Source organism: Sarcophilus harrisii, chromosome 1 (genome assembly GCF_902635505.1).
Source record: "Sarcophilus harrisii chromosome 1, mSarHar1.11, whole genome shotgun sequence".
Classification (NCBI taxonomy): domain Eukaryota; kingdom Metazoa; phylum Chordata; class Mammalia; order Dasyuromorphia; family Dasyuridae; genus Sarcophilus; species Sarcophilus harrisii.
Window position 1 is genome coordinate 298,262,691 of NC_045426.1, and position 27,932 is coordinate 298,290,622.

Below are 27,932 nucleotides of genomic sequence, written 5' to 3' on the forward strand. Positions count from 1 at the left end.
GAGATATATTTTGGAAGAACAATTAACTGACCTGAGAATTGAATATAAAAACTATTTCCACATGTTTTATTTCTGTCCCTTCTCTAGCCTCCCTACAACAAGTCCTAATTACCATCTAAGTAGACTACAGGTATTTTACTATTTATCTCTTCCCTTGGCCACTCCATGCTTCATGCATAAAGCACAGATCTAACCACATTCCCTCCCTTGTTCCACAATCATCAGTCATTCCTTATTGTCTCTAGTATGAATCACAAATTTCTCAATTTGACAATAAAAGCCCTTTGCAATCTAATAGACTACATTTTCTGACTTATTCCATATTCGTCTCCTTTATACTCTGTATTCTAGCTGAAATGACTTATTGCTGTTCCCCAAATTCAGAATTTAATCTCCTTTGTGCTTCATCCTCATGTTTGGAACTTCCTCATTTTTGCCCCCCAAGAATTATTTTCATCCTTCAAAGTTCTACTCAACTATCTCCTAAAGAAAGCCTTTTTTGATCCTTCCATAGAAATACTTTTTTCTCCTACTCAAATTCCTCTGTACTTGCTTATTTGAGTTTATGTTCTATTACATCAGGTTAGCATAAGCTCCTTGAGGGCAAGAATTATTATGCATTTTTTTGTTTTTTGCTCAGTATTTTAAACATAGTAGGCATTTAATAAAAGATTCCTGAGTTAAATATCACTGACAAAAGAATTTTTTATACATAAATTTAGTAAGATCACTCCTTTACTCAAAAATCTCCTTATTATTCACACAAACTTCAAATTTTTTGGTCTAATCTTCAAGGTCTTCCACAACCCAGTGCCACAGGAGGAAACAGGGCATGGTAAAGTGGGAAATTATATGGGGAGAGTAAAGAATAGAAAGTACAACAAAATCATAGGGATCAATTTAGAGCTGAAAGGATCAATTTAAACCTGAAAAGCCCCTAAAGACCTTGGGGGCCATCAAATTCAGCTCTCTTGTTTTACAGATTAGGAAACTGAAGTGAAAGGAGATAAGTATCTTATTCTAATTTATCACACAACTGGTAAATTATATTCACAAATTATATTACAAAAAAACAGGAAGATTTCCAATGAGTTGGATAGGTGATCTTTAGAGGATTTATGAAAGAATAAAAAAACAAGATAAAGAGAGATCTGTAACTAATGACACCACACATGGGTACAAGAAAACAATAAACTAATGAACAAAGTCATTCTTGGGGAGAGTGAAGAATATATGTTAGTTGTTTCGAAGCACAAAAGCATAGACACCGCTTTCTATTGCTCATTTCTGTCAAGTCTATGGTATCTAGACTAAAATACAACCATGCTTCACTTTATTTCTTAGATATTTTGCAAACCCCCATCTTGTTAGGAGACTAGAGACCTTATCTTGGAAGACCTTGATACGGGTTGTAGTCCCTTTAAGAAACTAGATTGATTTATTCCTTTCTGATTCCCAATCCCATAATATCAATTCAGGAAGCTAGGACCTTTGATTCACAAATCCTGGTCAAAAGCATCCCTTTGAATTCCAGTAGAAGATCCAGGCCTGTCCCAGCCCCCACCAGATCTGAGACAATTTGGGCTCTCCTAGCCCCAGCAAGCAAACTCTAGCCCTCACTGAAACCCAGCAAGGAGCCAACTTGGGACTCCACCCACGGGCCCCTTTAGCTAAACTCTCATTATAAAAGTACCAAGCTGGAGCCCTCTCTTGGCAGAAGTTCCAAACATGCCAGCTTTACACCTGGCATGCCAGGACTCTCTGCCCACTAGAACTCTGTTTCTGGTGCCCTCCTCTCTCTATCTTCACCTATTTCCTTAACTAGACTTTTACATTACTTTCAAACCCCATAATAAACCTCTTTTATCAATCTAGGTTTTTGGGCCTGTAAATTTCTTTACAGGGGACCCTCATGCCCCTCATTTAACTCTCCATCCTTGTGCCGTTTCCAAAGAGGTTGCAGGAGAGCCCTATTTGACTCCCTGTACCCCAAACCTGCCAGTAGACTTCAATTAAACCCTAATTTCATTTAGGTACCCCATACCTCACCAACCTGACCTGACCTAACTCTTTCAGATTTGTAATGTAATGCTGGAGAAACTGAGGCAAGATAGAGATTAGAGAGTTTTTAATATTTTGTTTGATAGGGAGAGATTTACTGGGACCAAATGGATCCATGGTTTGGTCCCAGGGCTGAATGAGACAATGGTCTCCAAGAACCCAGCCACCAATGTGTGCTTCCCATGAAGTATATACACACATGTGGCTCCAAGTGACCGGCATAGACTGAGGCAGGGGCAGAGTCGGAGCATTGAGAGCAGGAACGGACTATCAATCAGGTTCTGACAGGGTGGGGGAGGCACCGGACATTTTGAAAAGTAGGGAAGGGCTGGGGTCATGATGTCTAAGATAGGAGGTCTTTCTCCTTATCTGGATCAAACATTTACAGTTTATAATCTTAAAATAGCCAGCCCTAAATTATATCAGTTCTAATGGTTAGGAGGGAAGAGTGATATTGCAACCAGGAGGATTGAGGCAGAACAATTAAGGGTAACTGAGGCAGGAAAATTAGGGAAACTGAGGCAGGACAATTAAAGGAATTGTGGTACTATTATTAACTCCTTCCCTAGAGCCCCTGCTCTCCTGTTAATTGTTGTTTAATCCAGGGCTTCATAAACTTTTTCCACTAGCAATCCCTTTTCACCAGAGAAATTTTTACAAGACTCCACGTATAAAGGTATATAAAAATAGGTATCGAAATCAAACATTTACTGATAATAAATCATAATTTTGCAACCCCCACATTTAGTTATATGATCCCTTATAGGGTCAGCACCCACAGTTAAAGAAGCTTTGGTCTAAAGCAGGGAGCTTCAAACTATGGCCTGTGGGCCAGATGCAGCAGCTGAGGACATTTATCCCCCTCACCCAGGGCTATGAAGTTTCTTTATTTAAAGGCCCACAAAACAAAGTGTTTGTTTTTACTATAGTCCAGCCCTCCAACAGTCTGAGGGACAGTGAACTGGCCCCTATTTAAAAAGTTTGAGGACCCCTGGTCTAAAGTATAATATTCTAGATTGGTCAAGTTTCAGCCATGCTTTACTCCCCAGATAGCTTCTAATTCAGGAAGTACTCTCTGACCTTCTCCACAACCCCTTTTCAGTCACAGAGTTAAAAATCAATGTTGCAATTCCTTCTCAGAAGTGTACCAATCTATTCCCATTCCCCTAAATGCTTTGTGTCTTCTATTAGTCTAAAAGTTCCTTGAGGGCAGAGATTATCTTTGCATTTAATATCACAGTGCTAAGTACATAAAACACATTCAATTTTTTTCCATTCATTATACATAGATCAATATTCCTTTGGAGATCTAAATCTCCATGTTAATTCCATCTCTAAATACTAGTGAGAGATGCATTAGAAGATTTAGCTAACTTTAAATGACTGGTACTTTAGAGGCACGTTTAGGAAAAAAATTTGAACTAAAATTCATCCAAATAGAGTATCTGTGAAGATAAAGATTGCTTCATTTATCACTTCATAATCTATTACCATGCTTTGCACATGTTCCTTTTGCATGTAAGGCACACATCCTCCTCATACCCTTAGTTGAATTTTTTAGAGAATATTCTTTTTTCATATCTTTGGTTTAAAAAATCCTTATTCTTTCATTACTCAGCTTATGAGCTGTCTTCCTTGAGGAGCCTTTTCCAATTCCCTTCATTGTAAATGCTCCCTTCCTACCCCCTATTCAAATTATCAAATATATTGCAATCTGTTTATAGCAAAGATTTTTATGTATCACAAATTCCTTTGGCAGTCTGATAAAATCTATGGATCCCTTCTCAGAATAATGTTTTCAAATTAAAATATAGGATTATAAAGGAAACAAATTTTGATGAAATTGTTATCTGTTTTTTTAAGTTCAAAGATACTAGCTGAAAAGCTCTTTTTACGTTTGGTTATAGGCCAACTCCACCGAGTAGAAACTCCTTGAAAACAGGTACTGATTTTCAATACTTCCTTTTATCCTTAGCATTTAGCACAATGTCTTGAACATAAATATAGAGACTGACCATATGACTCACAGATGAAGGAACTCCCTATTCCAATTCAAGTCAGCACTTTTCTGCAGTTCACTGTCTTAGAAAGTTGACTGGGATCACTCCAAGGTTAAGTGTTCTGCCTAGGGTTACTCAGCTGTATATGACAAAGAAAAGACTAAAGTATAGAGTACAAGGCCAGCTTTCTATTCAGAATACTGTTTTGCTCCTTAAAATATTAGGTGGTTAATAGTTTGTTGTTGGACTAAATTTAAAGGGTGAAGAGAAACTGATGTAAACTGAGATCTTTGGGGGGAAAATGGTATAAACTGTGTCCCCTTTGGAGGGATTCTCAAACCCTAGGAAAAACACATCTTTCCCAGACAACACCCTTAAGTTAAGTGGTCTCATTCAATTGGAGATCTTGGCCAGGGGCATAATCACCACTCTATTGAATTGGAGGTTATTCCCTCAAAATGACCCTAGCTGGGGGGAGGGGGCCTGGGAAAACCCCCATAAGGCCTCAGAAGGCTGATAAAGGACAACTCTGAACCCCAAATCTTTACAGAAGTCCTAACAGAATTTTGCCCACTGCTAAAGATATTTCTTTCCAATGTTAACTCATCTTTGCTATACTCCTAGCAGGACCTTGCCCACTAAGAAATCTGCCTTCCTAGCATTCTGTTTTCTTAGTGTAAATAAAGTCCATTCTTTGCCACAAACCTCGTGCCTATATCTTTCAAAAAGCCTGCCACTAGCCAAGGGTTTCCCATTGTTGTTAGGGGATCTCTTACCCTTAATTCTCATACCTCAAAACTTTATGAAGCATAATCAATAAAAGGGAAAACCACAACATGCCAAATTCTATGTGCTATGTGCCATACCATATATATTATTGAGGAAGGAGGAGAAGAAATAGAGAGAAGATAGGAAGAATTTCATAATATACTTCCCAATTCTCCAAGAAAGGCAAAGGTTAAGGGAAAAGGAGGCAAAGAGCATTCATTTTTTCTGCCTCAAATTAAGATCAAAAGATTCCAAATGTATAGCTGGAAGAGATCTCTAAAGGTCATCTAGTCTAATCCCCTCATATTATAGAAGGAGAAATTGAAGCCCAGAAAAAGTAAAGAATTTGTCCAACATTATATGGATTGTAAATGTGACTCAATTCCTTTATGAGTCCAGATTCAAGACTCTTATTTCACCAAAATAGTAGTGAAAATATTGAAGGCATTGGAGCTTAACTCCAGAAGGAAAAGAATAACTAAGACTTAAGAAATAGGTAATGTGAATGGCAAGCTTTTAGAAGTAGAATCATAGATTTAGAGCTGAAAGGGACCTTGGACAATTCTAAACAAAAGAAAAATAAGAAAGAAATTATATACTTGAATAGAACTTCAGAAAAATTATAAATAATAGAGCTCTGACCACTAAATGGGTATAGAAAGAAATATGCTTCTTAGCCCTTCAGAGCACTTTTGCTAAAAATGACCATGTTTTGTAGCATAAAGAGCTCACCAAAAAATGTTGAAAAAACAGAAACATTAACCATATCATTTACTGATCACAATATAAAAAAAAATTATACTCAATAAAAGGTCTTGGAAAAAAGAATTAAAAATTAATTGGAAATTAAATAACTTATTTCTAAAGAACTGGTAGACCAGAGAACAAAATTTTAGAAATGATAGAAAATTCAACAAATAAAATGCCAATAATAAGACAACATGTCAAAATATATGGTAAACTGCTAAAGTAGTTCTTATTATAGGAACCTTAAGAGATTACCAGGCATAATGTTCTCTCTTTGCCAGAAGGAAACTAAGGTCAAGGAGACCTTAGATTAATAACTTTTCAAAATTCACACAAGTAATAAATGTGATTAGAAATCCAAGTATTACAAACTCAGGTTCAGTATTCATTCTGCTATACTAGACTTCTCAAATATACACATGAAGAATGAAATAAGAGTTTTTAAATAAGTTGTGACAAGTTCTGAAATAAGAAGTAAGATTATCTAAGTAAGAAGGAAGTTAATTCTAAATATATATAATTTTTAAATCTATAGTTTGGTTTAGGAGTCAAGAAGATCTGAATACAAATCCCAGCTCTGGATTTATTAGCTAAGGTGGCCCTGGGCAAAATCACAAGTTTCCAAGGCTCTTAGGCAACTCCATGAGCCTATCTGTACTACAGGTATCTTCCTATACTAGTAGAGGGTCTCCTCATCAAGAAAATCAATGAATTTGTTTAATTTAATTGTTATCAATAAAATCCTGGATGGAAGTAAAAATAAAATTATTTTTCAAACTTAGGAAACAATTTGTAGAGAAGTACCCATTTTTATAAAGGAGAGAAGAAAGTTTCTACATTGATTCTTTGCTCCTTCCTGACAAGCTTAAACCTCTCCTAGGCTGTGGATAGAAAGCAGAAGTAACATTAGAAACATTAGAAAAAGTATTCTTTAAACAGAAACAAGAACCTGCCTAGCATATCTCCCAAAGAAAGTGGCTGTTGTTTCGTGCTTCCCCCTCGCTGCCATCATTCCCCTCCCTTTTCCTCTCTCTTTTTTCCTCCCTTTTCTTGAGTACAGGATTTATAAACTCTTTGAAACATGTTGTTTCCAGATGTAGGCCCCAAGTGCTCTGTCAATTGCTTCCTGTCCCATTCCACTGCTCCCAGTGGAGCAGATGGAATTACACACGTCTTTAGCTATATGAATCCACCCTCCATTCATTGCCTTAATTAAACTCTGAGATTGTAAAGAGCCTGCCCAATTGCTGGCAGAGACCATTTCATACTCCCAATCCTCCACCACCACCATCTCTAAAGCTGTAAATTACCAGCTCATTAAACTACTCAGTTTCCACTGATTAGGTGTCTTGAATCTACTTTTCTTCCTCCCCCTATTCTCCATACCTCTTTTTGGTAATTGCAAGTATTTTGGGCCTTCTCATTTAACTCAGCAGGACATTTGGCACTTTGCTGCATCTAATGAGTTCACAGACTAAGGAGGGATTATTTCTGCCAAGGTATTAAAGTTCTTTATCTCTCAGTTCCAAATATGAAGATTTGTAATCCCTAATTTCCATGAGCAACTTTTCCTAATAAAGGCTCTTTCTAAGGTACTCTTCCCCCTTTATTTTTCCTCAAACACCACACAGGCAGATGGAAATGGAGAGCTCAGAGTCTGACTACTACCAAGATAATTTTTTAAAAGTTAAGCCCCATTTAGCTTCTGTAATCAACTCCCAGTGGCAAGGAATGCCTGAGGGAGAGGGCAGCGACTGGAAGGGAATAAAAACCATTTCAACTCCTATTACAGAAAATAAAGACTAAAGTTCATTATGTACTTTATAATCTAGTCCTTCAAATTTCTTATACTTTGATGGTTTTTCTTTCAGAATTAAAAGTTAAGAATGTGGAGTCCAGAGGGATGCATGCATGGGGGGAGGACAGGGGGAGGAAGGAAGGGGAGAGGAAGAGTGTATTTGAGGAAGATAGACAGTGGGAGGGGAAGGGAAGAGGAAGGAAAGCGGACTTGTCACATTGAATAAATTTATCTATCCAATGTTCCCAATCTTGTTGGTTGCAATTTCAAGAGGAGAGGCAAAACTAGTATTCCCTGAGAGACACGTCTAAAGATCAATGCCTTTCGGAAGACATGTTTAATTTCCTTCTATTGTTTCCTTGATCTAAACCCTTCAGTATGGCTGGCTCCCACACTTGGTATTTGCAGTCTAGCTTCCATAGGCCCCCTCACTAGAATCCTGTAAGTGAGACTTAGGTAGCTATTGTTCCATCATACAGACAGAGAAATTAAAGATTAGGGATGTCTCAGGATGCTTTGACTACAATGGCCATTGCAAGTAATAGAGACAATCAGAATTGAAGTGCAGATTCCATGTTATAATGACTTTAATATAAAAAGAAAATAACAGCAATATTATAAGACATAAAAGAAAAATAAGAATAAAAGACTAAGAATAATGTAGAATAAAAAAAAAAGTAATGTTAAATAAAAAAAAAAGTAATGTTAAAAAAAAAAAAAGCTAAAAACACCAGGTAAGAATTGGCAAGAGAAAAAGCAAAATAAAATGCAAGCACATAACAAAGAATTATTTTTTTGTTATGTTATGTATTTGTTATGTAATTAAGAAAAGAATGAAAATGCTATGTTGTAACCCACCCTCAGTTCCCATAGTCTTCTCTCTGGGTATAAATGGCTCTCTTCATCACAAGATCAAGGGAACCGGCCTGAATCATCTCATTGTTGAAAAGAGCCACTTTCATCAGAACTGATCATCACTTGTTGTTGCTTTGTACAATGATTTTCTGGTTCTGCTCATTTCACTTAGCATTAGTGCATATAAGTTTCCAGGCCTTTCTGAAATCATCCTGCTGATTGTTTCTTATAAAACAATAATATTCTATAACATTCATACATTAAAACTTATTCAGCAATTCTCCAAATGATGGACATCCACTCAGTTTTCAGTTTCTTGGCACTACAAAAAGGGCTGCTACAAACATTTTTGCACATGTGATTCCCTTTCCCTCCTTTAAGATCTCTTTAGGATATAAGGCCAATAGAAATACTGCTGAATCAAAGAATTTACATAGTTTGATAGCTTTTTGGGCATAGTTCCAAATTGCCCTCCAGAATGATTGGATCAGTTCACAACTCCACCAACAATGTATTAGTGTCCTAGTTTTCCCACATCCCTTCCAACATTCATGATTATCCTTTTTTATCATTTTAGCTAATCTGAGAGGAGTGTAGTGCTAACTCAGAGTTGTCTTAATTTGCATTTCTCTGATCAATAGTGATTTGGAGCACCTTTTCATATGAGTAGAAATGGTTTCAATTTCTTCATCTGAAAATTTCCTGTTCATATCATTTAACAATTTATCAATTGGAGAATGACTTGAATTCTTATCAAATTGAGTCAATTCTCTATATATTTTAGAAATGAGGCCTTTATCAGAACCCTTAGATATAAAAATGTTTTCCCAATTTATTGCTTCCCTTCTAATCATGTCTGTATTATTTTTGTTTATACAAAAATCTTTTAGCTTAATATAATCAAGATTATCCATTTTGGGTTCAATAATGAACTCTAAGCAATCTGGAATTATGCCCAAAAAGATATACCATACCCTTTGACCCAGCAGTGTTACTACCGAGCTTATACCCCAAGGAGATACTAAAGAAGGGAAAGGGACCTGTATGTGCCAAAATGTTTGTGGCAGCCCTCTTTGTAGTGGCTAGAAACTGGAAAATGAACGGATGCCCATCAATTGGAGAATGGTTGGGTAAATTGTGGTATATGAATGTTATGGAATATTATTGTTCTGTAAGAAATGACCAGAAGGATGAATACAGAGAGGCTTGGAGAGACTTACATGAACTGATGCTAAGTGAAATGAGCAGATCCCATAGATCATTATATACTTCAACAACAATACTGTATGAAGATGTATTCTGATGGAAGTGGATTTCTTTGACAAAGAGACCTAATTCAGTTTCAATTGATCAATGATGGACAGAAGTAGCTACACCCAAAGAAAGAACGCTGGGAAATGAATGTAAACTGTTTGCATTTTTGTTTTTCATAATCATAATCATGTGTTTCATAATCATAAACTCCTAATTATTGCTCTAATTTCCTCTTTGTTATGCCACAGTTCTAAGTTTCCATAATTATCCTGATCCAGTCCTGGCTCACTTTCTCTGCTTTAGTTCAAAGCTCAGTCCTGCAAAATCTCCCCTCCCTCTTTATCAGAATATTTGAAAAGGATAAAAGATATTATGTTTTAAAATACCAGAATGCCTCTCCCCATCCCAAGCTACCAGAATATCAGATACCATCTTGTCAAGATGCCTCTCCCCATCTCTGAGTTCCTCCCCCCATGCTTCCCCTCATCCTGTCAGAACTGGATTGTCAGAGTCCTGTTCCCACTCTCAGCACCTGATTCTGCCTTCACCTCAATCTACCCCCTGAGTCTGAGCTATGTGTATAAAGGTCATTAAGAACTCTCATTGTTGGATGGATTCTTGGAGACAATAGTCTCATTCAGTCCTGGGGCCAAACCATGGATCCATTTGGTCCTAGTAAATCTCTCCCATTTAATAAATTATTAAATACTCTCTAATCTCTATCCTGCCTCAGTTTCTCCAGCATTACATCTTCATTGGTGGAAAGTTCTTGCTTTTCATTTTTGATACTAACAATTTGATTTTCTTCTTTCCTTTTTCTAATCAAATTAACTAAAGGTTTATCTATTTTGTTGGTTTTTTCATAAAAGTAATGTTTAGTTTTGTTTATTAATTCAATAGTTTTCTTACTTTCAGTTTTTGTTAAGCTCCCCTTTCATTTTCAGAATTTCAAATTTGGTATTTAATTGGGGGGTTTTAATTTGTTCTTTTTCTAGTTTTTTTAGTTGCATGCCCAATTCATTGATCTTCTTTTTCTCTATTTTATGCAAGTAAGCATCTAGAGATATAAAATTCTCCCTAATAACCACCTTGACTACATCCCACAAAATCTGGTGTGTTGTCTCATTATTGTCATTCTCTTGGATGAAATTATTGATTATATCTAGAATAAACCATTTTAGAGATGGCAATCAGTTCCATTTAATTCAACAAATATTTATTAAACCCCTGCTGTGTCCTAAGCACTGAGCCAAGGATAAGAGATGCATATAAAGGCGGCTTAGTCCTCAGAGGGCTGCTGTAAAGTTCAAGTGAGATAAAGTGAGATATTTTCCAATGTGCTGGAACTGGCTAATAGCTTATTAAATTTTTAGTATGAGCATTTTTATACTTCCAAAATCAAGATACAAATACAAATCAGATCTTAGTATATTTTTTATTTCGATTGTTTAGACTTTAAAAAGTGGTGAAAATTTTTACTAATGCACTGAAAACTGAAAAGTATGTCAAATATATATATATATATATATATATATATATATATATTTCCACAGAATCAGTTATTAAACGTTTTCATATTGTAAATGTCAGTTATTTTAACAAATCATCAAAATGGATCCTTCATAGAATCTATGGCCATTTATAGGTGAATAATTTAATGTATTTAACTTTGGTATATATACTACTATTGATTTTCAATTTCATGTAGAAATGTACAGCATTCCTGTCAAAAGGAAAAAGAAATTATTGGCATTTCCACTGTTTAGAAAATCTTTAGTTTAATGAAATAACTCAATTTTATAAAAATGTTTATCAATCATCCTTCTGTGGAAATAATATAGGAATCATACTCTTTAATTTGATATCTACTCTATCCCCTCTGTTTACATACAAAAAAAAAAAAAAACTAACTAAAATCAAATGTCAAGGATGTCACTGAAACCACCTTGAATTGGTTCCTGAGAGACAATTGTTAAATTTTCAGTATATGCACTTATAAATTGGAAATCAGCAAATGTTACAAATTAGGGCTTGACATACTATTTGTTGTTTTCTACACTTAAGAAATTAATTTGAGAAAATATTAATAAGGCAAATTAAAGACTATTATTCCTATATTTTTCCTCACAGAAAAATATCACCATATCCATAGGTATGGTGAAAGAATTCGCAAAATCAGTTTGTCTCTAAGTTAAGGGGCAAAGATTTATTATGTTGCTTATAGCTAGCTAAATTCCAAGGAAATTTAGCAAAGAGCCAAAAACAAGAAAATAATTTTATAGGGAAGAGAAACAAAAATCAGGGCCTAGTCACTGATATGCTAATTTAATGACTTAGAGGTACCATTGAGGAATGGTAGGGATGGGATTGCACCCATCTTTGAATTCTATGGCTTTGTGAGGTGTACCAAATAGAGGTGGTGCAGGTCCCATCATTGAATTCTGTGGCTTACTGACCAACAGATTGTTCTCTTACAGCCAGCCTTATTTATGGCCAGGTAGGCTTAGGATTTCTCAGAAATTGCTACATTCTCCCTAGAAGCTATTCCTCATCAGCATTAAGTATGAATATGAGTTCTACTATGAATTCAAATATTTTTTGTTATAATAATTGAGAATTATTTATTTGAAAATTATAAAAAATTTCACTTTATCTAATTTGAATTGTATTTACTCAGTCTCTATCCCAAAAAGGTGCAGCAAATAGACTAGTTTAATTGAAATAGTGCATGAAGGGAAACATATGCAACAAATCTGAAAAAACAGGCTAAAACCAGAGAGTGAATGTGTAGAGTACAGGCTAGCTACCTGGAGGGCTTCAGAGTCAGCCAGAGTCAGGATGAATTAAAGATCTTGGTCTTTAAGGAGAAAAGTGAAGAATGTAGACAAGCTGCCACAAGGTTTACCAAAGATCACTTCTGTATTCTGGAGTCCAGAATCTCCAGCTCCTCTCCTCCTCTTCCTGCTGCCAAGTGCCTCTTACTTCTCTCAACCCCACCCCACCCCCCCCAATCCTTCCCTATGATTATCTTAACACCAAACATTCAGCTAGCACCAACTGTGAGAAGAGCCATTTATCCAAACATATGCTAATAGAGTCATTGTCAAACAGTGAACAGGTAATTAGACTTAAGTGCTCGGTTGTCTAATTCAAGCCCACCTTTTTGGAGTTTCAGCCCTCTATATTTATGTGCCAGGACATTTTGTCTTAAAAGCAACAGAAAGTCATTAGAGTCTTTTTGTTTTCTTTTTAAAGGCATTGGAGTTAAATGAGTTGCCCAGGGTCCCATAGTTGGTAAATGTTTGAGGCCCTAGAGCTTTATAAGCTGAGTAGTAACAGGATTAGACCCTTGCTTTAGAGATAACACTGATAGCCATATGGACAATGTTCTCTTGATTCTGCTCATTTGCTCTTCATTATTTTGTGCAAGTTTAATCCATGTTTTTCTTAAGATCATCAAACTCATCATTTCTTATGATACAGTAGAATTTCATAGAGAGAAAAGAGACTGATGTGGTTTGAGTGGTTTCAGTTCCTGGTGGTCAAGAGGTTAGTGGCAATAAGAGAGTTTGTTAAGAATCCCTTTTACACAGGTTTAGAATAAAAGAATTCACTCATTCCGGAATTATTAGTTGCAAAATGAAAATTTATTGTTGGATAGAAATCAGCTTCTAGTAGGAAATGGAGTTTTGGCACTGAGAATGCTTTCTCAAAGTGACAGAGATCTCTAGCTACCTAGGCCCATCTGCAAAGACCTTAGTTGAAGGAAACTGTTATATTGGGTATCTTGGTGGGGGGCTGGGACAGCCCGAACTGGTCAGATCAGGTGGGGGGGGGGGGGACAGCCTGGATCTCCTATTTGGAATTAACAACATTTCAAAGGGGTGCTTTTTTGACCAAGATTTCTAATTGAATCATTCCGAAAAGATAGCTTGTCTGGATAGGATATGCCTTCCCCAATAGGAGCTGAGAATCTGAAAGAGACAGATCAAAAAGAAATACAGTTTCTTAAAGGGACCACAATTAGTAAACAGTTTCCCCCTGCTTCAAGACTAGAGAGAGAAAGATCAATTAGGAAGTTATTACAATATTCATGCAAAGGAGGCAGAACCAAGATAGCAGAGTAGCAAGAAGCAGGAAGAGCACACAAATAGTGGAAGATGTGGGATTCATCACAAACCCATCACTCTTCCCTCTATATCACTGATTTAAAGAATATTTTTTTCTCAATAGACACTGGAAAAAGCCTTTTAGGTGAGGCACAGAAATTAACAATGGAGAAGTAGGTCTATATTACAGGAAATGATCAGAAGTTTATTTCCTAAACAGTAGTTCTTTTTCCAAATACAAGTTAACACTTTAGCATATCTGGCTCTAAAAATCCTATGGCAAAGAAATACTGAGTTGTGGAGTGGAAGAGATAGAGAAGGAGATGTGGTGTCAAAATGTGAAACTGTTCAATAACAAGAAACAGAGGCAACACAATATCACACTGCATAAGGTAGCCCTGATGTTATTTTATTATATGCTGGCCTAGGGTTTTCAACAAAGTCCAGATGTAAAGATTGGTAAAGATAAAGGTCAGAAATACTCCATTCCAAGCTCTAGACAAAGACTCAGACCCCAAATGATGGGGTGGCAGCAATTCACATGTAAAGAATTCACAATGATTTTTTCACTGCCAAAAGGTACATTCATTTACGAGAAGAAGTTACGAGAAGAGGTAAAACAGAAGTTGTAAATATGAAGTAGATTTGGAAGAACACATATTTAGGAAGAAAAAGGGTTTTGGGCAATTAATAATGGAAAAGACAACTTCCTTAATGAAACTCATAATTAATCAAAAAAAAGGGGGGGGGGGGGGAATAAACCATGAGATGGAAGTGCACCATTGATTGGCAGGCTAAATTCTTAGAGAAGTTTAGCACCTTAAAAGTTAGTTAGACAGAGCCAAGGTGGCAAAAAGTAGACAGGATTTTGCCTGAGTTGTTCCTGGCATCCCTCAGAATCAACACCAGAGCAAGCTTCTGAATAGATTTTGTAGTGATAGAATCCACAAATATTTGGAGTATAACAAATTTCCAACAGAAGTTATCTTGGAAGGACTTCAGGAAAGCTCTGTCTGGACAGAGGGGCATGGGAGTCAGGGAAGGATATGACCCAGTGAAGGCATAGCGTAGGGAGGCCTAGGGCAGAGAAACCCCATGAAGGAAATCTAGTGGGAGGCTCTTAGTGAAAATGGCTACTCTGTCCTGGTTCAGAAGCCAGTTGGCTACTCTATCTTGGTTCAGAAGCCAGTTGTGAGACTTCCAATGCAACTACAGAAGACTAATAGTAAGCCCCTGAACTCCAGCAGAACTTGGCCAGCAGTCACTGGCCCCAGGGCAGAGTAAAATCCTTGTCATCCTGCAGAGGAAGCTTGGGATTGTAATATTCTCTCTAAAATGTAATCTTCTCTGTTGAAGTTTTCTTGGGATCTCTGGAAGTAGCCTTCATTTCAGTTCAGTAATCACCATACAAGTAGCCAGGGGTTAAAATCCAAATTCTTTATTGTCGCCTTCAAAGTCTTATCTCTTTCATTTGGGGGTCAGCTAGTTTTCTGGAGGCCTTCCGGAGTCTTGGTTTCAGTGGAGAAGTGAAGGAGGAGAGCCTGCCACCACTGTTCTCCCTTCCCTCATTCTGATTCTGGCTGAGTTTGTCCCAGTTTATATGCTCTCTTATTAAAGGTATGAATCTTGTAGAACTATATTAAGTACTAAATATATGTTCTGAACTAGAGAACTGTTAAGCATCATGCTAAATGACCATTGTCTCTATCAATTCCACTGACTTAGCACTTTGTTTCAAGTTCTAGTTCATAATATGAGACAATCTCCTCTTTGCCTTAAGAGCAGACCTCAACCTATAAAAATGAACAAAAAAGCAAAAGGAGTTCTGATCATAAATAAGTATTATGGAAACAAGGAAGAACAGACCTCAAACCCTGAGGACACTAAAAGTAATCAGCCTCCAGATGAAGCCTTAAAGGAAGATATGGATTGATCTCCAACTGGAAAGACTCTCTTGAAAGAATTCAAATTCAAAAAGGATCTTTAAAAAGAGTTTAAAACAAAGGGGAAAGGAAATGAGAACTTTGGGGAAGGAAACACAGAAATTATCAAAGGAAAACAACCCCTTAAAATACAATTGATGAAATGGGGGGAGGGGAGAACATACTGAAGAAAACCACTTCTTAAAAAATAAATTTGGTAAAATGGAAAAAGAGAACCTGAATCTAAGAATTATTGGACTACCTGAAAACCACAATAAAAAAAAAAAAAAGAGCCTAGTCAACATCTTTAAAGAAATCATCAAGAAAACTGCCCTGATATCCCTAGAATTAGAATATAAAATATCCATTGAAAGAATCCACTGATCACTTCCTGAAAGAGACCCCAAAATGAAAGCTCCAAAGAATATTGTAGTTAAATTCCAGAATTATCACTTCAAGGAGAAAATATTGAAGCAGCTAGAAAGAAATAATTCAAATATGAAGGAACCACAATCAGGATTACCCAGGACCTAGCACCTTTCAGTTAAAGGATCAAAGGGCCTGGGATATGATATTTTGAAGAGCAAAGATGCTTGGACTGCAGCCAAGAATCAACTATCCAGCAAAACTGGGCATTATCTTTCAGGGGAAAAGATAGGTATTCAGTGAATAAAGGATTTTCAATTATTTTTGATGAAAAGGTCAGAGATGAACAGAAAATATGATCTTCAAATACAAGTCTGTATTTGAAGAACTCAAGAGAAGCATAGAAGGTAAAAAGGGAAGGAAAAAAACTATGTTTTTTAAAGTTAAAATGTTTACATCCTTACATGGGAAGATATTATGTATAACTCTTGAAAACTGTATCTTTGTTAGGGATATACTTAGAGGGTGTAGATATAATTGATTTATTGTGATAATATAAAAAAAAAAGAAGCTAGGACTGGAAAAAGGATTGTGTTGGGAAAAGAGGAAAGCAGAAGTAAAATGGGGTAAATTATATCACATGAAGAGGCACAAAAGATCTTTTATAATTGAAGGAAAGAAGGGAAGAGGCTGAACATTGTTAGAACCTTAATCTCATCAGATTTGGTTCAAAAAGGGAATATCAGACATACCTATTTTGATACTAAAAACTTGTCTCACCCTATAGGAAAGTAGGAAGAGAAGGGCAAAAGAAAAAGGAGAGGCTAATAGAAGTGAGGAAAAGAATAGAAGAAGAAAGGAATAAGAAAGGGGGGAATGGGATGAAAAAGAGAAGAGCAGACTAAGGGAGGTGGTAATCAGAGGTAATACACTGGGGAAGAGGGAAAGGAGAAAAGTAAAGAGAAAAGTATAACTTGGGGAAAATAGGATGGTAGGAAATAAAGAGTTTGTCATTTTAACTGTGAATGTGAATAGGATGGACTCTCCCATGAAATGGAAGTGGATAGCAGACTGGATTAAAAGCCAGAATCTTACAATTTGTTGTTTATAAGAAACACATTTGAAGCAGAAAGATAGATACAGAATAAAAGTAAAAGGCTGAAGCAGAATCTATTATGCTTCAGCTGAAGTGAAAAAAGCAGGGGTAGCAATCCTGATCTCAGATCAAGCAAAAGCAAAAATAGATCTTGTTTAAAAAGATAAGGAAAGAAACAATGTTGCTAAAGGGTACCATAAATAAGGAAGTAACATAACATCTAAATTCCTAGAGGAGAAGTTGAGAGTTGCAAAAAGAAATAAAAAGCAAAACTGTATTAATGGGGAATCTCAATCTTGCTCTATCAGAACTAGATAAATCAAACCATAAAATAAACAAGAAAGAAGTTAAGGATGTAAACAGAATTTTAGAAAAGTTAGGTATGATAGACCTTTGGAAAAAAATGGATGGGGACAAAAAGGAATATCTTTTTTTTTTTTTTTTTACCAGTATATGGAACCTACACAAAAACTGGCCATGTCTTAGGGTATAAAAACCTCAACATCAAATGCAGAAAGATAGAAATAATAAATGCATCTTTTTGAGAACATTATGTAATAAAAATTACGTGTAATAAAAAAACAGGTAAAAATAGACCAAAAATTAATTGGAAACTAAATAAACTAATCATAAAGAATGAGTGACTGAAACACCAAATCATAGACACAATTGATAATTTCATTCAAGAGAATGACAATAATGAGACAACATACCAAAATTTGTGGGATGCATCCAAAGGATTGTAGGGACTGAATGTGGTTTACAACATAGTATTTTCGCCTTTTTTTGTTGTGGTTTGCTTGTTTTTTTTTTCCTTTCTCATTTTTTCCCTTTTTGATCTGATTTTTCTTGTTCAGCATGATAAGTTTGGAAATATGTATAGAAGAATTGCATGTTTGACCTATACTGGATTACTTGCTGTCTAGGGGAGGGGAGTGGAAGGAAAGGAAAGAGAAAAACTTGAAACACAAGGTTTTGCAAGGGTGAATGTTGAAAATTATCTTTGCATATATTTTGAAAATAAAAAGCCATTACTAAAAAAAATTAAGAGTTAGTTAAGCTATAAGGAGAAAGACATCATGAGGCATGGGGGAGAAGGGAAGTGATATATAAATGCTTATTCTTTTTCTACAAGAGCTGCCTCCTACAAGAAGCCTATTTTTATTTCTCTAGTTGCTAGTGTCCTCTAAAATTACCCCTTTTCTTGTTGACCAATGGAAAAATAAAAGGAGGTAGGTAGACTAAATGACTTCTGTCTTTTCCAAATTATTCTGATGTTTTGTTTTAAACAAAAAGAAAGAAAAAGAAAAAAAAACCTGATAGTTATTTTAGCAAAGCAAAGACTTTATAAACAGTAAAAAAAAAAAAAAAAAAAAAGTTAGAAATACCACTTGACACTGAAAATCAAATGTTGAGGGAAATTTATTAAAGAAAAATCTTAAGGAATCATTTTAACATTTCTGGCCAGAAATGGGCTCTACTCCTCTTCAGAAAGAGGGATCCTTTAAACTGGAACCATTCCCAATAAGATCAGGAGCGAAACAAGGTTGCCCACTATCACGATTACTATTCAATATTGTATTAGAAATGCTAGCTTTGGCAATAAGAGTTGAGAAAGAGATTAAAGGAATTAGAGTAGGTAATGAGGAAACCAAATTATCACTCTTTGCTGATGATATGATGGTATACTTAAAGAACCCTAGAGATTCTACTAAAAAGCTATTAGAAATAACCCACAACTTTGGCAAAGTTGCAGGATACAAAATAAACCCACATAAGTCATCAGCATTCTTATATATCACTAAAAAAATCCAACAGTTAGAGTTACGAAGAGAAATTCCATTTAAAGTAACTACCGATAGTATAAAATATTTAGGAATCTATCTACTAAGGGAAAAAAATCAAGAACTATATGAGCAAAACTACAAAACACTTTCCACATGAATAAAGTCAGATCTAACCAATTGGAAAAATATTAAATGTTCTTGGATGGAGCGAATAAATATAATAAACAGTCAAAATTTTATATATATATATAAACAGTCAATAACTTTAATAATCTAGTGTTTGACAAACTCAAAGACCCCAGCTTTTGTAATAAGAACTCACTGTTTGACAAAAACTGCTGTGAAAATTGGAAATTAGTATGGCAGAAACTAGGCACTTACACTCACTTAACACTGTATACCAAGATAAAGTCAAAATGGGTTCATGACCTAGGCATAAAGAATGAGATTATAAATAAATTAGAAGAACATAGGATAGTTTACCTCTCAGACCTGTGGAAGAGAAAGGAATTTATGATCAAAGAACTAGAGATCATTATTGATCACAATATAGAAAATTTTGATTATATCAAATTGAAAAGTTTTTATACAAACAAAACTAATGCAGACAAGATTAGAAGGGGTCTCATTTCCAAAATATGTAGAGATTTGACTCTAATTTATAAGAAATCAAGCCATTTTTCAATTGATAAATGGTCAAAGGATATGAACAATTATCAGATGAAGAAATTAAAACTATTTCTAACCATATGAAAAAACTCCAAGTCATTATTAATCAGAGAAATGCAAATTAAGACAACTCTGAGATACTACTAGATACCTGTCAGATTGGCTAGAATAACAGGGAAAGATAATGTAGAATGCTGGAGAGATGTGGGAAAATTGGGACACTGATACATTGTTGGTGGAATTGTGAATACATCCAGCCATTCTGGAGAGCAGTTTGGAACTATGCTCAAAAAGTTATCAAACTGTGTATACCCTTTGATCCAGCAGTGTTACTACTGGCCTTATATCCCAAAGAGATTTTAAAGAAGGGAAGGAGACCTGTATATACAAAAATGTTTGTGGCAGCCCTCTTTGTAGTAGCCAGAAACTGGAAACTGAGTGGATACCCATCAATTGGAGAATGGCTGAATAAATTGTGGTATATGAATATTATGGAATATTATTGTTCTGTAAGAAATGACCAGCAGGATGATTTCAGAAAGGCCTGCAGAGACTTACATGAACTGATGGTGAGTGAAATAAGCAGGACCAGGAGATCATTATATACTTCAACAATACTATATGATGATCAATTCTGATGGACCTGGCCATCTTCAGTAATGAGATGAACCAAATCAGTTCCAATAGAACAGTAATGAACTGAACCAGCGACATGCAGTGAAAGAACTCTGGGAGATGACTATGAACCATTACATAGAATTCCCTTTCCCTCTATTTTTGTCCACCTGCATTTTTGATTTCCTTCACAGGCTAATAGTACACTATTTCAAACTCCAATTCTTTTTGTACAGCAAAATAACTATATGGACATGTATACATATTTTGTATTTAACTTATATTTTAACATATTTAACATGTATTGGTCAACCTGCCATGGTGGGCGGAGGGAGGGGGGGAGGGAGAAGGAGAGGAAAAATTGGAACAAAAGATTTTGCAATTGTCAACGCTGAAAAATTGCTCATGCATATATCTTGTAAATAAAAAGCTATAATTAAAAAAAAAAAAAAAGAGGGATCCCTGAGCACAGAAGCAAGAGTAGCTTTATACTTGTTACTTTGATGCAGTTCCTACCTTCAGAGACCAAATTGGTCCTTTCCCTTCTGGGTTACAATCTTTCTGATACATCCACTATATGTTTCCCCTAAATATGTATAAACATGTTCACCCTCTCTAGTCATACATTCCATGTTCAAAAATGGCAGAAAACTTCTCCTGTAGAATGTGTTGTTTAATGTTCAATTAGGCTATTTAGCACGTGCAATAGTGATTTAGTCAAGTCAGACCATGAACTCCAACTAGTTTGGGCTGAATCAGTTATTATCTTAAGTTTGAGGTTTTCTCAGAACCACAAAACTCTTTCTGATTGATGAATTCATTTGTGCCTTCCTAGCTCTCCAATTCCTTGTTTGCCCAAGGCTTTTATTGATCACTTAATTATTCTGTGAATCCTAACTTTCCTTAACCTTTCACATTCTGAAAACCTCTTGTTCAGTGGTACCCACTATCCTATACTATCTAGAAGCTTGAAACACACTGTGGAAACCCAGCTTTACATTATTTCTCACAGGTAGCTTTCACTTATTTTCCATTCCACAGCACAGTGTCTAGAAGATAATAGGCACATAAAATATGCTAGTTTAATGCCAAGCATTATTTATGTGCTAGGCAATAGAGATTCAACTATGCAAATAGTAATAGCCCCAGACCTCAGCAAGTTTATATTTCACTAAGAGAAACAATGTTTACGCATATAAATAAATATAAATATACGAAATAAACACAAAGCAATTTTAGGAAGTATGGCACTAGTAGCTGAGAATGATTAAGAAATGTTTCAGGGAAAAGGAGGCCCTTGAGCTGAAATCTGATACAGAAATGATGAGCAAGAATTAATGAAGCTGAGGGGACAATCTCAGGAAAGCATGGTTAAAGATGGAATTATCTACAGAGCACCAGCAAGTAAATCAGTTTAGATGAACTAATATGCGAAATCCAGAAAAACGGGCCAAGACCAGACAATGAGACTGGTCAAAGGAGGGAAGAATGAATACACACATGTACAGAAGTTTATTTTACTCAACAAAGCAACAGAAAAAGGAGAAGTGAGAAATCAGAGAGTGAGGAGTTTAAGGGGAAGATTAGTTCTAAGCAAAACAAATTCTAACTATGGATGTACAAAAATAGGTAGGGCTTTTTTCTAGGTAGTGAGCAATGGAAATCTGAGGAGGTGTCCATATATTGGAGAATGAACAAATTATGATAATATAAATGGGATAGGATCCTATTGCTCTACAAGAAATTATGAAGGAGATGGTTTCAGAGAAACTTGGTAAGCCTTAAATGATTTAGAGAATGATGAATGATTTAGACAATGACAACAATATGGTTAAGACAAACGATTGTGGAGGGCTTAGGAATTCTGATCCACATAATGACCAACCATGATTTCAGAGGACAAATGATGAAACATGCTACCCCTCTCCTGATATGGAGGTGAAGAAATTCAAAGTATAATAAAATTTTTGTTTGGACATGGCCAACACTGAAATTTATTTTCTTGATTCTACATGTTTCTAACATGTTTGTTTTTCTTTTCTTTTTGATAGATTGGGGAGAGGGTTGATGTGGAAAGGTAAAAAGGCAGATTTTTGTTGATTAAAAAATATAATTTAAAAAAATAAAAATCCATGCAAAGAATGATAAGGCCTTGAATAAGGTAACTGTGCAAGTGGAGAGAAGGATATGGATATAACAGATATAATGGAAGGAGAATTTGGTAGGATGAGGAGGGATAATGGAGAAAGAAGAAACCCTTCTCTTTTTGTCACCATTCCATGTCAATGGTCTTAGAAAAATGATGGAGATTTCTCATAAGATATGGAACCTTAGACCATCATGTAGCACAACTCTCTTACTGTTTAGATGACAGAAATAGAAGTTTGAAATGACCATGCTACCTTCTGAGCAGTAAATATCGCATAGATCTAAATCAGATCCATGGTTATTTTCAGTAACCACATCCTGAACAGAGTCACAGGATCATGGATTTAGAGCTGATAGAGACATTAGAAGTCAACTGAGATCAAACCTCTTCATTTTACAATAAGGAAACTAAGGCACAAAGTCACATGAAGAAACTGTACCAGAGTCACATAGCTACCAAGTGTCTGAGAATGGATTTTAAAACCTAATGCTGCCTTCTTTGTTAAAGCAAATGTCTAATATAAGTTCTGCACAACTTAGGAAATTAAGATAAAAGCTTTCTGGTTTAAATATTATCAGTTTTCTTTCCAAAAAGCCAAGGTCAGGACAAAAAGAAAAACAGCAGGCACACTTAACCAGGATGATAGAATTGTTTATATATATATATATATTTACAGCAAGAATTAACTTTATTTTTACATCCATTTTAGGCATATACAAGTTACAAATACAGCAGCTTAAATGATTTTTCATTTGGGTGTGTAAAGTATACAACAGATTTCATCATCCCAGTCTGTCAGTTAGGTACATCCATAGTCTAAATATTTATAAGAAATAAAGAGATGAGTCACTGTATTGTTTAATTCTTTAGGCCAGTAAATGCCTAATAAATGATTTCTAAGACACACATTTCTTTTCACAGGTATACAGTCTTTCACATCATTACTCTGAAAGACAACTACATTAGGTTGACATAGTCTATGATATACTGATCAGACTATACTTTGGTATCCAATCTGTTTAGCATCTAGTAGGTTTCCATAGCTACACATTTCTTGAGCTCTTTGAACCTGCTTACATTTGTATGAAATTCAGTTTAAAGGGGAATTAAAAACCCCTAGTTTCAAGGAAATTCGTAAAATTACACTGAGACTTAACAAGATCATCTCAGAATTTTATGCTGTTGGATAAAAATTTTCATATCATCCCTCTATCAAATGCATTGTGGGAAGAAAAAAAATCCCAGTTATTTGGCAAATGCTAGTAAACAACCATTTAGGACAGAGTACAAATAGCTACGATCTGGTAAATACAGAGACATCATTTAAACAACAATGATCATTGACTACAAAGATGGATCAGACTTCTCACATCATTTGGTTCAATTCATTGAAGGGGGAGGGAAGATGGTGGGAAGATCAGAATTGTTGATGTTGTCATGATGTTGTCAAAATATTTTTGTAAAGATCCTGTTTCCCAGAGCTAAGGCCCTGCAAGCAGGCTGTATCTTGAGCTTGGCATAACAATAATCTTTGCACTTGGAGTAATATTACTTTCTGGCAAAGTGTATTGCTTGGACCAGCATTGGGTGTTCACTAAAGAATTTAGCTTCCCCCATTTCCAAGAGGAATTCACAATCTCTATTCCCATCACTGAACTCTGGTTCTGTACCCTGTAGGGTGAGCACAAACCCCAAGATGGAAAACAATTAGACAAGGTCCATAGGAACAGTAATTCAAGATCAAAAAATGATTATATCATAATCCAGCCCATTTGTGGTATATATAAAAACCTACCTATGTTAAGCCCTCCTTCTTAGGAGGATGAGGAGTGGATGTTCCATCTTGCAAACACCATTTTCCTCACTCTGAAAATGATTAAACTTCCATTTATGTCCTGATTCTCCTGTCTCTAGCCTACTTTGTAGAGTTCAACCCAATCACAGATTAAAGGTCCATTATTGTCCAACTGACAATGGAAAGAATAAAAGTGATACAATATGCCACATATCTGTGATGTTTGTTTGGTTTTATTTTTTTAATTATATATGTGGTTTCATCAGAGCCGGAAGCTCCAAGGGAGAAATTTCTGCTACCAATGCAAATCAGCACCTTCTATGCAAGATATGGTCAACAATTAGTCAATAAGCATTTATTAAGTGCCTACATTGCGCTAAATACTGAAGATGCAAATAAGAAAAAGAAGGACTATTCTTGCCTTCCAGAAGCTTGCAATCTAATGACAGAAGGCAATACCCAAAAGGAGGGTAACACTGCCTTAAAGTCTAGCCAAGAGTCAACTGAGGGAATCAAAGTGTTGAGTACCAAAACTGAAGCACTCTCTTTGATGATGAGATTTCAGGTGATGTCTTGAGGGAGCCATGGTGTTCATGGAGTCAAAACCAATCAGAACAGGTAATGGGAAATCAAGAGGATTAGACTCCTAAAAGAGTTGCCTAGAATTCTGAGAAATGACTTTTGGAGATTTACCTAGCCAGGAAGTGGCAAAGACAGAATCTGAACCTACATATTCCCAACTTCAAAAGCAAGTTCTTTATTTAACAAACCATGTTGCTTTTCACCTGCAAATGTATCCCTCTTAAAATAAATCCATATCATTGATGTTCTTACACTCTATTCACAACTCAAAATATAGTTTGGAATTTTAAAAGATGTCCATATAAAAATGTATTTTACAGAGATTTTAAACTTAAACCTACAATTAAGCAATTTTGGTACCATAATATCTTTAATTGTCGAGCATGTTACAAATTGCAATGTGCTTTCATATATAATGTCTCCTGTGAGAAATTGTGAGTTAAACCAGGGCAGTAACAACACTTATCAGAGAAATGTCATATTGAAGCTCAACTATTGTGAATATTTAGGCATACAATTAGAGCATCTTAAACTTAGTTTGGATGACTATGGGTTCTAGCCAAAACATCAGACCGAGATGAGTGAGGGTGACAAGAAACATGGCAATGTGAAAATTCAGGGAAAGTCATGGTCTTAACTATTATGGTATTATATTTCAAACAAGAAATAAAATAATATGAACTAAAATAAGGAAGATTTCAGGCACATAGCAGGAGTAAACTGTAGTCAAAGAATTAATGTATGACCCAGGCTTATGGGTGAGCTGTTGCAATTATTTATATTTTGAATTATACTTAGGAAATGTTTTGTGATTAACAATAGTAATTGAAGAGATGCTTATCAATGGGGAAATGCCTGAACAAATTACGGTATGGTATGGTAATATATGAACCTAGGTAGAGAGGAGAAGAATGTCTTAGAGACAACTTGAGACAAAATTATCTCTAAGTCCTTGAACAACTCTGTAAGATATTGACCCTTTCAGATTTGGATAATTTTATTGGTAAAAAGGAACAGAAATACAAATACTTCAGAAGATCCTCTGAGAATGTAGCCCCTTGGAGAAAAGTATTTGGAGGCAAAAATAATACTGGAAGGATCTGAGAAGAAAACATTGCCTCAGAGAAAAGTATTTGACAAAGAGAATATAGTCTGAGAACTTGGGAGAAAGTATTCCTCAAAGAAAAGTACTCACTGAAGGCAAAAAAATAGTCAAAGAATTTTGTTTCTCAGCAACCAATTTACTTATGGATATTACATAAAACTTTTATAAGATTGATTACTGGGAAACTCAGCTACAACTTTCTTGGCAATTATTAAATAAAAATTATATACTTATGTGTGTATACCAAATGTGACAGGTTTCTTATGTGAAAGAGTTAAGTCACTTCAAAAAAAGAGATTATTCTTTAAAGCTCAAAGAAGCTTTTTTGAGCAGTGGCTCAAAGAAACAAAAGCTGTCAGCAAAAGCAGAGGACATGGAAGAGGAACTTAACTCTCTTGTTTGATGAGAGCCAAGTCCAACTAAAAATAAGACTCAGTTAACAGAAGAGCTTGGAGCACATATCCCTGAACCTTTTCCCTCTCTTAATTGAGATTATTCGGGGAAGACAAGTTTTGCATGTGCTATAGGAGTTGAATGGGATTAGAGGATAAAGTATAACTTCTGGGAGCTGATTTAAAGAAAAAAGAATCAACTGATGAACAAAAATGATTGCAGAAAGACTTGTTTATTTTGCTTCACTTTACTGTGACTTAAGGTTTGAGAAAAAAGAAATATTTTAAGACCTTTTATTGACACTCATAACTTGAGAGGGGGAAATGTCTTAGAGCCTAGATAAGAGAGCTGACCTATATAGCTCTGTAGATGCAAGGAACTGCTTTTGCTAAAAGAATGTAACACTGCCTTAAACGGAGCCAAGAGGTTGTTGTAAAGGAATAGCCAGAAATAATCCTCCATGAAATGTGTGTAATAATAGTAGAGTGTTGACCCAGGCTTATAGATGAGTTTTGCAATTATTTATATTTTGAATTATACTTAGGAAATGTTTTGTGATTAATAATAGTTATTGAAGGGATGCCTATCAATGGGGAAATGCCTGAACAAATTATGGTATGAACAAAATAATATGGTATACTATTGTTCTATAGGAAATGATGAGCAGTCTGATTTCAGAAAAGCCTGGAAAGACCTACATGAACTGTTGTTGAGTGAAATGAGCAGAACCAGAAGAATACTGTATACAGTAACAGTGACATTATGCAATGATCAACTATGATACTTTTAGCTCATTTCAGCAATACAAAGATCCATGACAATTCCAAAAAATTTGTGGTAGAAACTGATAACTACATCCAAAGAAAGAACTATGGAGTCTAAATGCAGATCAAAGAATATTATTTTCATTTTTTGTTGTTGTTGTTTATTGTAGTTTTTCCCTTTTGTTTTGATTTTTCTTTCACAACATGACTAATGTGAAAATGTTTAACATGATTGTACATGTATAATCAATAACAGATAGCTTGATGTTTTAGAAAGAGGGGAGGGAAGAAAAAAAAACTTTAGAACTAAAAAATATTACAAAAATTAATATTGAAAACTACCTTTACTAGGAAAAAAGTAAAATATTATTGTGAGGAGGGGAGAAGTAATGGTGTCATGCCTCTTCCTGACAAGACTCTGAGGAGTGGGGGCTAAAATGGACTAAGGCTGAGTGAATTGATAAAAAGTTGATAAAATGCTTTAATTCCTCTTCCTCTATCTACCCCACCCCCATACCTCTGCCCAAAATACTAAGCATTTGTTCCAAAGTTACTATTTTAAATGTTTTTCATAATTCTTAATTTAATTTATCTAAAGCTGATTTATGTTCTATAAACATACATTATATTCTTTATATATCCTAAGTGATTTTGATTGTACATGTCTTTGGAACTGCAAAAATGGATTATTATCAACAGATGAACAGTATCAAAAACTACAGGATGAATGAAGATTATAAAAAGAAAATAGAAGATAAGGCTCTCTATTAAGACAAAGGTGGTGTAGTGCAGAGCCTCAAGGAAACAAGAGAACATCTGGAACAGCATTGAAGGGGGTTTTCTCTTTGGTAGATGACTACTCTGAAACATAGGGATAAGAGGAGGAAGATCTGGGACTTGGCTTAGCATTGGAAGGAGCAAATCTCAGAGTCTCAGAGTTAGGATCTTATTTTAATAAATCAGAGGATCATAGATTCAGAGTGGGAGGGGTTTAGAGGTTATCTAGTCCAACCCCTATCATTTTATAGATAAAGGAACTAAAGCTCAAAGAATTCAGGCAAGGGCTTTGAGTCACAGCTACTACATATAAAGGGTGG